Source organism: Erithacus rubecula (genome assembly GCF_903797595.1).
Source record: "Erithacus rubecula genome assembly, chromosome: 4".
Taxonomy (NCBI): Eukaryota; Metazoa; Chordata; class Aves; order Passeriformes; family Muscicapidae; genus Erithacus; species Erithacus rubecula.
Window position 1 is genome coordinate 1,995,689 of NC_136686.1, and position 14,732 is coordinate 2,010,420.

The 14,732-nt window shown below is 39.0% G+C and overlaps 1 protein-coding gene and 1 long non-coding RNA gene across 10 annotated transcripts in view; one reads left to right on the forward strand and one right to left on the reverse strand.

The window, feature by feature from the left end:
- Positions 1–14,732, forward strand: part of CALD1 (caldesmon 1) — a 190,435-nt gene that overhangs the window by 102,511 nt on the left and 73,192 nt on the right. The gene's annotated exons all lie outside the window — the stretch shown is intronic.
- On the reverse strand, positions 10,171–11,008 carry LOC306801231. The gene is made up of 2 exons (XR_013774027.1): positions 10,844–11,008; positions 10,171–10,338 (listed from the first exon to the last, which is right to left on the reverse strand). It is a non-coding gene; the product is annotated as an uncharacterized lncRNA (long non-coding RNA).

A 14,732-nucleotide genomic window follows, 5' to 3' on the forward strand; every position in this document is an offset into this window, starting at 1 on the left:
GGTTTTGTCATCATCCTTGGGGAAGCAAATTTCACTTTGTCTACACTTGTGGGGAGGTTTGTGCAAGTGCTGAATGGGCTGATAATCGCTGCAGGCTGTTCTCTGCCCTGCCTGTTGTCTTGCAGTTTTGTATTGCTTTGTTGGGGGGAGTATTTGAAACTGAAGCCAGATGCAATCTGGTATTTGCAGTTGTAGGAAATGCTGATGTTTCAAAATTAGGGTTTCTTTTTGATAGTGAACCAGCCCAAATGCTCTAAAATTTCCCATGGAATGCTTCTTCCCATGAGATGTCTCACTTCGAGTTCCCACATGCTTCCACAAGTAGTGTGTTTATGAGGTATTTAAATTCCTTAAAAATGTGGATCCAGGCAGAGAAGGCCATGCTGTCCAAAAGAAGTGGGATCATAAATATGAGTCCTTTTCCCCTGTGCTAAGGATCAGATATTCAAAGAGAGCAGTGAGTGCCCTCCAGAGTGTTTCTGACACCCCCAGCAGCTGGAGCTGTACTTGTAGACAGGGCTGAGCACACAGGCTGTGGTGTTGAAAGGAGGCACTTCAGTCCCTCAAAACTGAGGCTGGTTCCTTATTTTGTTTCATAAATTACATCTGAAAATCCATCCTCCAGAAACTGAGCCACCTTCTCCAAGTGCAGGATGCAGGGAAGGTGCCACCTCTCTCATGCTGAAGTCCCTCTGGTGCTTGCCCAGCACTTGTCAAGGTGATGAAAGAATTCTGTCACAAAGAAGTAAAGGCAAAATCTGATCATATTTTCCATACTTCACCTCCACTTGCACATGGCAAAGCTGGCTGAACAGGAGGATGGCTTTTTGGGGACGTGAATGAAAATGCCATGAAATAGCCATTAATTGCCTTCAGAAAATCATTAAAGCAAATGTTGTGGACCAATACTCATTTGGAATGGGAAGAAAAAACAACCCAGCATTTTCTCTGTGCTGGAAAAGAGACACGTCTCTTTATCTGAATATAAAAGGCAGTAACAATTTAGTATTATCATGACAGTCCTGTTAAGTCTTCTGTTAGTTCTTGAATACATTCAAACCTGACTTTGGAAGGCAATCTGCCGTGCTTATATGAATTACTGTCAAGAATAAATGCTACTCTCAAAGGTTGAGGTTCAGAGTCACTGCATAGGGATGATTATTTTTTATTTTCCCTTGGAAATGTTTGTTTCATTGAAAGATGTTTGCCATTAGGAACTATTATGTAAGAATGGGTTTGGTCAGCTTTTGTCCTACATAACCAAGCCTGAAAGCATTTCAGTGGTGTCTGAAGATATTTTCTGTGGCTTTACTGTAATAAGGTAAAGTTAGATGAACACAGGGTCTTCCTTCTTTCTCCATCCCCTCTGCTACTTGGCAAAGCAGGGGCAAAACTTAATTTTGCTGAAGTTTCCCTGTAATTTCTGGGACCTCGAGTGACCTCTGTGTGCAGCTGGGCTTTTTTGGAAAAGCTCTTTTGTGAGAGATGAGAGCCTGGTGGGTTTTGTGTTGTACTAGGTCACTGGATAGATGTTAAAATTGTTTGGAGTGGCTGCAAAAAAAGCCAGAGCATCATTTAGATTACAGAAAGTTACTCTTCTTTTAAACAGGTAAACCTGTTGTGACTTATCCTAAGTTTTTGGGATGAAGAACATTTTTTTATTTTCTAGAAATTACAGCAGTTAGGAATTGTGAAATGGACACACTGAATAGCTGAAGATAAATCTGCTTCTGATAAACCGTGCCTTGTCAGACGAAGGTTTAAGAACATTTGGGGGGGAAAAAATTTAAAATATTATGAATCTGTAAGGGCAGAATCACTGCTGTGCTCAGAGTGAAGGGAGTGGGGTTAATTATTTGCATGTTCTCAGTGGGTAGGGAGCAGATAGAGCTCACTGGAGAGGAGGTGGCAGGAACATGCTGCCCTTTGGCAGGGAGTGCACAGAGAGCAGTGCCAGGCACAGCAGAGGCACAGCACCCTGTCCTCTGTGCAGCATTGCCCTTCTGAGTCAGGAAATGCATGTGCTGGGGTTCTGCAGTCCTCATTGACAGCTGCTCTTTCTCAGCTCCATCACAATGAGCTCTCCTGTCACTGCAAAACTGATTTTTTGAACTTCCCAGGGCCATTGCTGGCTTGGTGAGTCTAACTTCCCAGAGCAGACCAATCTCTCTGATAAATGGTAAATGATAAATGATAAAAAGTTGTTCAGAGCCCTGATAATAATTACACCATGCAGCATGGCACAAAATTTCCTTGCCTACAGTTTGGTGAAGGTTTCAGAACATGGCATGCCCAATATTGGCCCAGTATTTCTGTATAATGTGGAAGTGAGAAGTGGCTGAAATTTTAAGCTCATGTTGTACACTCATGTATATCTTGTGGTGGAGAAGCCTCAGAGAAGCACACCAGCATTTTTAGATGTTGATGTGAACTGAGCTTGAACTCCCAATCTCTGGAAGTTCCCCATGCCTCTTTTCCAGCAAGAGCCTGATTTTTCTTTCTGCATCTTTTTTCTCATGTGAGTGCTGTGGGTTTGGAGCTGTTAAGTCTTTGGCCTCTCACTTTCACTATAGTCCCTTTACACAGTCAAGGCACTCTGCTACAGGGGTCTTAAAATGAAAGTAGATGACATTTAATAGCTTAAATGAAAAACAGGTCCCCTAAAAAAATAAGTGAAATTGGTCTTCCCTAAAATGTTGAGTGCTGACCTTGAAAAAAGCCCTTACAGTCTCTGCAGGCAGGGTGGAATTTTTTTCAGAACAGAATCCCAAACTTCAAGAGATTACCTGAAGCAGGTCTTCTTTTTGCTCTTCTTTTTAGGAGAAAATTCTTTTCCATTACACTTGGTACCAACATGTCTGTCTTAAATCACTATTTATTTGTCACTGACCTTCAGAACTGCTGATTCAGTATTCTCACCCTTCTTTAGGATTTTTTAAATTTGCTAGTTTTAACAATTTATATTTAACACGTATTTTAATGTGAGCATATTAAAGACTCTGGTTGTATTTTGAATATTGGGAGGGCTTTTTTTTTTATGTGGGAGGCAATGTTTAAACATGTTTTGAGCAGGGGGGAGGCAAGAAAAGCTGTCATCCATCAACTGGTATTAAGTCCAACTTTGAAAGTTTGATACAAACTAAATCTGACTGTTAGTGCAGACATGATACAAATTAGCTGTGACTTTATGATACCAGCTGTTTCTCTGACAGGGTAAAAGGGCACATAACTAGAATAGCATCTTTTGTTGAAAGCAATGTTTCCCTGTGTTAAATGTGGGAGCCTCAGGCAAAAAAATCATGGTCCATAGTTTTGTGACATGTGCAGTCTGCAACATGTTCATGGAGCTCAGGGGGCTTTTTACTGATGGTTTTCAAAGTCAGGGTTATCGTTAGTGTTCTATTTTTGGCTGGTTTTATCACTGAGAGACAAATCTCTGTCATGTTTTTCCCTTGTGTTAAAAGTGAGGATAATCCAAGTGCTGTTTTCTTTACAAGTATAAAGAAAATCCTGAACGGCAAAACCTGAGAAAAGTCTACAAACCTCAATGTAAAATTTGTTTGGATTGCATTGAATTATTTTTATTAATTGCTCTCTCAATTTTTTTTCCTCTTACCAGAATTTTCAGGGCATTTTATTCCATAAAAAGTCTCTAAAAAAGTTATTATGAGCAATAGCTGAGATGTCACTATACGTCTGTGTCTCTGGTCTTCACACCAGACAACCCTGACTAACTCAGGGAACAGAAAGTTGGCTGTAAATAAACTTGAAACAATGGGATTTATCAAGAAATCAAATTAATCTTACTTCTGCCACTGGACTAAGAGGCAGTAGATTTAAAAAATTTATTACTACAGGTAATACAAGATATACTCCATTTGAATCAATATTAACAATGGAGTTCTGTTATTAGTACACAAATATTTAACTAGAACTATTGAGGCTAGAAGTGCCCAGAGAAGCAAAATTTGGGCTAAGTATCTTTCACACTTCCTTATCCATTATGAGAAATGGTAGAGCAAACAAACCCACCTCCTACTGAAGATGCAGAAAATAAAAAAATGCAAAGATGTAGAAATGTAGGAGGCATGTGAGAGAAAAGGCAGAGTTAAGTGTGTTGAAAAATATTCATTTCTATTTGCAAACTTCTTGGAGTAAATTTTCAAGAGAAATACATTTCAAAAGAAAAGTTGAGGGTGTAATAGCTGTTGAGTTTTCATGCATTGCTGGTGATAATATGAAGCATAAAATAGAAAATTCCAAGCACTACTAAATAGGTCTTGGCCATTTCTATTGCAAACATCCAATTTTACTGTCTAACATCTGTTTCTGAAATTATGTGAAGTATTTATTTTAAATGTCTTACCATGATAGTCTAAGTGACAAGAGAACATCTTGTTTTCATGAATGTGTAGAGTGGTATGTCAACAAACAAAGGTCCATACATGACATTTGAAGAACAAAACCCAACCACAAGGAGTTCCACATTCTGTATTAATTTTTTGTTGATGTAAAAGTCCCTTTAGCCAGCTTTCTCCTTATGGTTATATCCCTGCAAATCTGGAGGATCTCCAAGGAGAGCTTAATGTGTCCCTTCCATCCATGCAAGCAGGCTGAGTGTGGGAGCACAGGGCTGGCTATAGATGGAAATACAGTGGAAATGACTAGTGAGCTGCTAGAGAAATGTGTTAATCACAAATTAGAAACAACCAAGAGGAGAAATGACTTGGAGAAATTCAACAGGTAGCATTGCAGCAAGAAAATTATGTGCTAACAAATGTGTGATAGCTGCAGAAGCCATGATGTAAGATATGAGAAGGGATAGTAGCCCTCAAATCCCAGAATTTAAATAAACATTTTTATTAACTGCAAATACATTCCTTTTAATGAAAACAACTTTTTCCCCCTCCCCTCATTTTGAGTTGCAAACTATTGAGTTGTATTGCTGTGAACTTCAGTCAAGTTGCCATATTCCATCCCCAAGATGCTGACATTCAGTGGTGAGATGATTCTGGGTGTTTTGGGTGTTTTGGGTGTTCTGTACTCAGATGTGCCAGCTGCCTGCCATCCTCTGGGATAAGGAATTTGTGCAGTAGCTGAGTTACAAGTCCTTGGGCACCATTTCAACAACACGAGGAGCCCAGGGATCCTGGAGGAGCCTCTTGATCCTCATGGCAGATAGGTTATTCCTAAAAGTGAGTTACTCTGGGATTTATGGTTGATGATAAGCAAAATCCCTTCATTTTAAGTTGCCACTGTTCTGCAGATGCTAACCATGCACAATGACCTAAGTGTCTGAGTTTCATTTTGTTCCCCCTCTGGCTGGTGCAGCCCTACCCTCATGATCATTTGTGCCTCAGATTGATTAATTTGGGAGGGTCAGCAAATCCTTGTTTGTTCTGGTCATTTGGAATCACACTCTGATTTGTCCCTTTGGGAGACTGTACAAGCAAAAACTCTTCTGTAGGAATAAAATGGGCAAAATTTCACCTTGAAACATTTAAGGACTTGCTTCTGCCAGTCAGTGACAGGCTGAGCATTAGATTCATTCTTAAATAGTTATATTGATCTTACAGGTTCTTTTCTTTCCTTCCTTCTTCTCTCTCTTTCCAGTTCTTGCTTTCAATTTATTTTCATCTTTTAATTTCTTCCACCCAGCCCAAAGCAAAAATTCTATAAGCAATGGTGTTGTTCAAAGCATGGAAGCCAGCTCCAAAACCAACCTTGCTCCAGTTTTAAAACTTTGCTTGAGGGAGCCAGAATCCCTTTACTTAAATGATTTAATTTTCAAGCAGTATGAATCATGCAGCAACTGCACAAGCTCTGGCTAGGATATATTGTACATATGTTTGTTCTTTAGGCAGTAAGGAGAGAATACAGAACTGGAGGTCATTTGAGTTACAACTGCTTTGGGGGATTTTTATTTTTTTTTTTCTAAAACATTCCTTCTAACAAATGCAGTTTAAATGGGTTTGTTTATACAGCGTGGAATTGGAAAGGCCCAAACTAACCAGGCTTTACACAATGTGGCCTTCTTCCAAATTAATCTAAAATATTTTAATCCCTCCGGAGTTTCTTTATCCTCTGCATCTGTGCTATAGTGGAGACACATTTTTAACATTTCTTTGAGGAAAATTACCTTTTTTCCCCTCCAACTGTACTCAGCAAGGTCAATGGAGCACTGTTATATGCTATTTAAACATCTGAGATTCATCATCTATCTGCACAACAGAAAGAATCATCATAAAAGGCCTAATGAATCCCGACTGCTGGCCAAGGAAGGGAGTCCCCTTACGGATACTGGGGATTAGAAACAAAGAATACATGCAAAACACAGGTTTTTGCACTTCAGCCTTTGCAATTAATAACTAAACCACCCCCCTAGAAGGGAGCAGGGAATGTTTGAGACCCCCAGAACAATTCTGGCCAATCACACCCTGCTTGAGCCAAGTTCTGAAGTCATTTTTTGGGCCAAGATGTTTTCTGGGCTCCCCTGTCCCTGTGGGACCAGCCTGGAGGGGCTCCTTGCCCTGGGCAAGTTGCAATGCTGGCTGTCTCAGCCCCTCACTCTGTGCCCACACTTTGTTCTCTTGCTCAGTAGCAAGTTTATGGGACTAAACTCATTTTTTACTGCCTGGGAATTGAAATCCTGAGGGAAGCCACTGCTACTCTTTCAGTTCTTGTAGCTCCAGTCAGCCTGGAATGGCCACAGGGAGCAGATAGAGCTTGGATCTCCTGGGAGGTTTTATCAGGAGAGCTGTAATATGGGCATTTTTTATCTGAAATAATGTTATTTAGTTTGATAGGGATGGTCCCAGTGAAATCACCACCCTGGACTGCCCCTGCTTTCAAATGCAGTCATGCCTTCCTCAAACACATTTCCCCCATCTTTTCACATAGTCAGAAGTATTTTGGGACCATTGCAAGCTATCCAGTAATAGAATAAATTCCAAGAGCTGCAGGAGACCACATTGGAGGAAAAACTCATTAAGTGCCACGGGCATTTCTTTAACTTTTTCTATCAGTACTGGAAAATATTCCATAAATAAAAAATCTGGATGTGGAGGAGAAGAGAGGGAAAAGATGAAAAACAATCCTTTAAATTCAGTAGGAGCCTATTTAATGGCTTGTTTAATCTGCCAGCTGGCACAGCACTGACTTCTTGCTGCACATACTTTCAGAAGACCTATGTAGTTCTTGGAAGTGAATTTATATTAAGTTGTAGAAAGTTAAATATGGATAAATTGGCAAGGCTTTTTGGTACTTAATAGAAATCAAGAAACTGCTTAGTCATCTCCAAAGATATTTCTGTCTCCTTTTTAATATAAATACCAAAATAATGTGGACCTAAAGCAGCAGCAAAGACAGTAAAAATTCAGATCTGTTCCCTGTGTGTGCCCTCTTTGTATTTTTTGCACATCCTTCAGACTTTGGAATCACATATATTCCCTATGCAACACCATGTTTTGGGCAGTGTTTTTATAATGTTTGTGACACTATTTTCTTTTTTTGCCATTATGAGTTTATGAATTTGTGTCTTCTGCAACACCACTAAGAAAAGTGGTGCTGTCTTTATGTGGATTTTATTAGGGGTGTCTTGCAAGTGCTATCACCTACTAGGTTCTCTAGGGTATAGTTTACATCTATTTTATATGACTCTAAGTGTTGATGCTGTTAATTGGCTTTGTGTGAAGGTAGATGGGTGCAACTGAGATCTAACTTGATGTGCAGTGTGATATAATTACATTTACACTTTCTGTTCCTGAAAAGCTGGGCTGCACCAAGATGCATGTCTTCTGTTTTCAATTACTTTCAGCAGTGGAAAAGCAAGGGAGAAAGGATTTAACTAGAGAGCAACCTGTCTTTTATGCTTAGGGACTGCTTTAACAGGATATGAAGTGACACTTGTCAGTATTTACAAGCTGTAAAGGTTTTATTTGGTTCAGGTAAGCATTGAAAAAATCTGGCTGTTTGTTTATGATTTTCAGATATGTTTTTTTTTTTCTTTGTTCTCCTTAAGGGTGCAAGCTATTTTCAGGGTAGTAGGAAACATTCAGTACAGAAATTATGTTTCCCCCACCTATTTTTTTTATGGCAATTTTATTTTTTTTTTTTTGCCTCTAGACCACTCAGATATCTGAGGCACTATTCCTAAATAAATGAAACAGTTAAAAAATTTATTTGCTTTATGCAGTGCTCAAGTTTAACTTTCTTTTGTCACATTAATGCAAAACATTTATGTGTGTCTGTGCACACAGGATACTCTTAGGTCTCACCTGTATTGTTTATTTGAGTCTGATCCAGGCCAAATCCTCACTGTTGTTGGGTCTTCTGGTTTGGTGATAGTGTTGTGTATTTCCTTGTTTTCAGCTAAGCTCAGCCTGTGTATGATGTAGACTTTGAGGGATATACATCTATTTTGTGATACCTTCTTTGAATGATCATATTGAAACACTTTGTGATTTTCTGCCATTGACTAACTGGCCTTTCAGCTGCAGTGTATCTGTCATGGTGATGTGTTGTTTAAGTGTAAAAGTAAAGATACTGGGAGGGAGGATGAGGTAAAGTTTAAAAGCAACTGGCAACACCTTGAAAATTTATTATTCATTTCTTCCAAGGACCTGATTGACTTCAAGATACTCAGTGTCTCTTAGGGCAAAACTGGTAACATCAGCAAACCAAAGAACTTTAGGTGTGATAGGTTTTTTTGGTCATATTTCTCTTTTCTTTAGAAATGCAGGGATGATGTCTAAAACCTGGTATTGTTGTTGCTTGGTGTTGGCTCAACAGAGCAAGCAACAGAGATCCCCTCAAGTCTCATTAGAGTTGATGATGTTCAGCACTAGGCAGAGCTGGATCCTGATTCTGCATGTTTTAGCACAAAAAGAAAAAGGCTTGAAAACACAAAACTGAAGCCACAGTGAGCTGGCTGCATTATATCTTCATATTATTTTCTGTTGCTATTTCATGACTGACTATGTAGCTCAATGTATCATGATTTTGTATTTTGAAACACGTTCCAGAAAACATGTGCAGTTTGAAGCCTGGCTGAGTGAATATTGCTGTTGGACCCTTACCTTAAGATTTGCTCAAAAGTTTCACTATTTTTAATGGCATTGCCTTAGCTTTTTAATTCAAGACCAGAGAAATACAGAGAAAGTATGTAAATAGAGTGATAAAACATTTGTAAAACCTGCTTGGAAACAAATACATTCAGAAGATGTATTGGTGAAGCTTTTCCACAGTTGTGCAGCTGCTTCTGCCTGTGTGATACTCTTTTGCATTCTCTGGTTTTGGTTTGGTTTTTGTGTTTTTGTTTTGTTTTTAATAGAAATCAGTGAGAAATTTTCATTGACATTTAAAAGGGGCAAGAAGTACATTCTCCTCTTTAGTATGTCTTGGTCATCTGAGCTAGTTGTTCTTTGTTCTTATTAAGAACAAAGAGTTTGTGGCTGAAAGTTGTTGGCCTGGGTGCTGTTTTTCTGCTCTTGGAGTTTGGGAGAGGAAGCTGCCACCAGCTGGGGCATCACCTCAGATTTGGGATAAAGCATGCAGGAGGACTGAGTGCATGATGGGGGCATAATTGTGATTAAATTAGTTGAATTAAGGTGAAGGTCTTTGCTGGTAGAAGCAGGTAAAAGGCAAGGGTGACTAGTGAATGATATCCCATTAACTTTCTTTCCAGTTTCTGCAGGAAAAAGTGAATGCTAGACAGAGCTCATTTGGGGATTAAGCACTTTTACAGATTGTTTTGTGGACTACAAAATCCCCTCTATTTCTGTGTTTTACCTCATGGTCATTACCTGGGTTATTCTCACTTATGGTTAAACATTGGTAAAGGGCAATGAAGCTTTTACTGCACTTTGTATCTGCAGCAGAGGCTGTTTCCTCAGTGATAATGGCACATGTAAAAATAACTCATTTCCCACAAGTAAGGACTGGAAGAGTAAAAGCAGTTCTGCCTTTGCATGTATGTGCACAAAGGTACAAGAGGATGGTGAAGCCTGTAGTGGAAAAATCTGAGATGACACCAGTTCCAGTTTCTGGCATGCAGGGTATGCCCATTGAATTTCCATTGTGTGTATTAGATTAATTCTGGGTGGAATCCAGTTCTGATTGAGGTCTCTGGGAAGTGTGCCAAGGATTCCAACAGGACCAAGATTTCAACTTCAGTTTGTGTGAGAGTAATATTTCAGTATCTTCTGATCTTTGGGGACAGCATATTTGAAATTCTTGGGAGGACACTTGAAGGGGAGAGTCAAGGGTCGCTCCTTCTACCATGAGAACCAGGGGCTGTGCCAGCTGCTTCCAGCCATGCCTTGTTTCTTCCTCCATCTGCTAATGGGAAATGATAGACAAATGTCACAGGGATCAGGGGTGGGGACCAGTCCATGTGAATCCAAATGTCAGGAGAGAGCTCTGCCTGGCCCTTAAGTCACTGTGCAGTGGAGGAAAGGAGAGGAAGGAAGCAGGAGGAGTGGAAATGGCTCAGGAGTCAGCATGCCTAAGGGAATGAAGATAACTGGGGACTTTCCACTGCAGCTGACTGGCTCTGAGATGAGCAGCAGTACAGGAAATGCACCAGCCATGCATCTTTTAGTTGCAGACCCTAATGCCTTAGGACTTTAGCTTTTGTGTTTTTTTATACATTTGTAATCCTGCAGTTCTTTAATGTGTAACTCTAAACTCCATATTCAGTGCAGGCTGCTGCTTTCCCAGTTTGGTCAGACACAACAATTCCTCTCCAGGCCTGGGAATGAAGGACATCTCACTGCCTTAGGCCTGAGAGATGAAACAAAAGTGAGTTGGGAAGGAGCAAACCTGGGATAAATGACTTGATTACCTGAAGCTGTAATTGGGAGATTAACCCCCAATATGCAAATGGACCAAACTTATAAAAGTATGAAGACCCATGACCCATTTCTGGGTGCAGCCCCTGGATGAGTTTCATCTGCCCTAAGTGTACCTGAAGGCAGTGAGTGTACCTTCAATAAATACAACCACTTTTTATTCCCTTAATTCTGTCTAGATTCTGTTGTTGGGTAGTCCCCATAAAGGCATCAACCCAAAGAGTGAACTCTGGCAGTAACAAATTCCTGTAAAAAGCTCCCTGTCAGCATTTTCATGTGTTTTGTAGCAGTGGGAGCTGTCACAGGGTCTGGCATTTGTGACACACACATTGGCAGCTTGTCCTGTGGGCCATCAGTAGTTTGCAAAGCACCAACTGGAAAATCTCTATTCTGTGTAACCACTGTGTATTTTTGCTCAGGATGCCTCTGAGGTGTTTGATAATCTATTCATCAGTTGTGCAAATGCCTCACCAATGTACATGAGATTTTTTCACTCCCGTGGAAGATGAGATGAAAAATGTACTTCATAGCAAAGGCAGAGATTTTTATAGATGGGGAGTTTGATTTCCTTGCTGAAATTCTTTGTAATTCACTGCCTGCTCCTCACAAAGTCAGTTGGTTGGAAATACACATGTAGCTGGAAATGAAATGTTTGAAGAACTGAAATTGGGACCTTGAGAAAACCCCAAAGTTTGATTTTCTTATGCTAAGGTTGGTTTGCCATTTGATGAATTTCCCTTGGAAGTCCTAACAAGCATGGTCAGATGAAACAAGGCACTGCTCCATTGCAATAAAACTGTGCTCATGTGACCTAGTATATTTATTTTAGCTCAAGTCCCAAATGAGCTATTCTGTTTGGGAAGGAATAAAGCTGCTTGGTACAGATTTGTGTGTATATGTGTATATACATATATGTACAAGAGTTTATTTTCTGCAGTCAACATGAATACTTGGCCAAGTTTACAGAAACAATTGCAGATGTGGTTTTGCATGAAAGGGACGTTGAAAATGAATTTATGGAGCAGTACTGTTGGTAATATATGATTGCAGTGATATCTAACATCTCAGACTAAAGGAGGGGCACTCATGAGGTGTGACAAAGGAGAAATCAGTCCTTTGAACTGCACCTTTTGATTTCAATGAAGTCATGCTTGTTTCTGAAAGACCTGAGTGGCACTGAATGCTTCTAAAGCAGAGTTAAGAGGGGAGCAATGAAAATAATTTCCAAATGTTTTCTGGCAGATTTTAATAAAAAACACATTTATTTGTTTTGACTGAAGATAGATTAAGGAACTCTAATTCTCCCAGATATTGCAGTAGAATGCTTGTCATACCTGCATTTCACGGGTGCCAGATTAAACAAGTCACATTTAGACAATGAGTGTTGCTTGCTGAGTTGTTTTCAGCTTCAAAAGGGGCAGTGAGGAGGTTGTGTTTTCACTTCTGAGGTGGAGGAGGCAGAAAGGAAGGGCAGTGGTAGTCTTAGGGAGACAGTGGATGTCATGGCATTTGGCCAGCTAATGGAAAAAATCCTTTGTGCTGCTCACTGACCAACCCTTGGCTGGCATTTGAAAGGTCCTTTGGACAGCAGGGCTTTGAGCCACCTGAGGTGGACAATAAGGCAATATAAAAAAATCTAAATAGTGTCTTTTTCAGTGTTCATCTTCGTCATTCTTCTTCATAAATTTCAAGTAATGATTTCTAATTAGTCAATATCACACTAAAAGCCACAAGAATTATTAAGTTAAAAAATAAGTAATATGAGCATTAATTCTCTATTAAATGATTGAACTTGAAAAAACCTTTGAAGAACTAAATCTTATTCCCTTTTCCTCACTTCTAACAACTAACTAAAAGTACTATTAAACACTCTGTACTTTTTAATAAAATTTAACAAACAACCAAACCCAAACATAAAAAAATCCATTTGCATCGTATATTTTTTAATCCTAACTCTAAATAAAAACAAACAACAAAAAAACCCCCTAAACCCACTAATTAAATAATAATAATTAATTTGATAGGAATTCATAATCCATCACCCATGGGTGGTGTAAGCAAATGTGTTCTATGTGAATGAGTGTTCATTTCATTTGCTTACTGCAAATTTCCTTACTGCAATTTCATTTCATTTCCTTACTGCAAATTTCAGGGGAAAAAAAAAAAAGAAAAATAAGGTAAAAAAGAAATTAGCAGGTTGCAACAGGTATCCACTGTCTTTAAGGCTGTGAACTTTTAGTTGTATAGAGAAATTCTTCAACTTGGTAGCAGCTATTATAATGCTGTTTGTGGGAATTAAAGCCAATATATCAGTATATCTCAGTAGTTGCTTTCAAAAAGCTGATTCCCACCATGTTAAAATATTTAGCCACATATTTGCAATTGCTGCATGCCTCCCTCTGATTTTCTACCTGGATGAAAGCTTGAAGAGAAAAAGCAAAAATTTTGATAGTCTCTCATGGAATGAGACATAAAGGGGAGTGGGATTGGCACGTGTGTGCCTTGTTCTGGGAGGGATTAAATGTGGCTATCCTTGAAGAAAGTACTTTTTAGCAAGACAGTGAGAAACTCAACAAATTTTAGCAATAAACCATAATCAGCTGAATATGGAAGGCATGGTGAGAAGTGCAGAGAGGAAAGGAGGGACTGGTACAGCTTTTGAAATGAGAGTTTTTTGGAGGGAGAAATGATATTTTTAGGGGACATGCTTTTCAGTGATCCTGATTCAAGCAGTGTGGCAATGCAGGTAAATTCTCCCAGAGGAATCTGGTGGTGGAAAACCCCTCCAAAGTTTACTTCAGATTATTTCAGTGGTGTAAAATCTGAGAAGATGCTGAGGGTCTTGTTTTGAAGTAGAAAAAACAAAATGGTAAGTGGCTTTTCACACTGTAAGAATAGCCCATGTTCTATAATTTGCACATAGGTGTGGATTCCAATGGAATAGAACTGGTGAAATAATTTCAGACACCTACATCTATGTGATAAATACATATGTGTTTATTAGATGAAAATCATACCTGGAAATAATTTGGGAAGAAAAAGTAAATTGAGATATCAAAATATTTTCCGTTTTAATTTGAAACCCAAACATTTTATATTTGAAATAAAACTAGGAAATTTTTCCTTTTTAAGCTTGAATGAAACATTGCTTTTGAAACAGTTTTCTTGGGATAGTTCTCTCCTTTTCAGAAAATGAAACTTTTTTAAAGTGGCTTTGAAGGCAGGGCCTGGAGAGGAGCTGGGTGGAGAGTTACATTTTGTCCCAGGATGATTTTACAAATGAACAATTTTAATCTTAAAAAAAGAAGCATTAAAATGTGCAGACTGCAAAAAATGGTTTGTAGAAAACACTTCTAATAATTGATACCTACATCAATAATAAAGCAATTTTTGAGTCTTCTGAGAATCTTACCTTTTATATTACATATAAAAAATGTGCATTATATTGTATATATTACAGATTTTTGTGGAAATAGGAGGAATTTTTAGGTAGATTGATGTTATTGTCTAGTGGTTCTTAGAGGCTGAATGACAGCTTGTCATTTTTGGGAAGACAGTGAGCACCACTGAATAGCTGAGTTCTGCCTGATGACTCCTTTTCTTGCACTAGTATGGATGGCTTTGCTAAAGCTAAAGGTCAAACTCTTGGCCTGAACTCCATTTCTCAAGTGCCTCCTGAATTTTGAAAGAGAAATTTGGACTGGAATCTGAATGTCATGCAGTGGCTGTGCCTCAGTCCTTTGCTTTTTAGGTATGTGGTCTAAATGAATTTAAAAAAAAAATAGTTAAAGCAGCAGCAATTGTAGTGTCTCTATCAGATTTGCAAAATTAACTTTTCCTTTGAATCCCCACAAAACAACCCCAGACAAACACGAGGAAAAT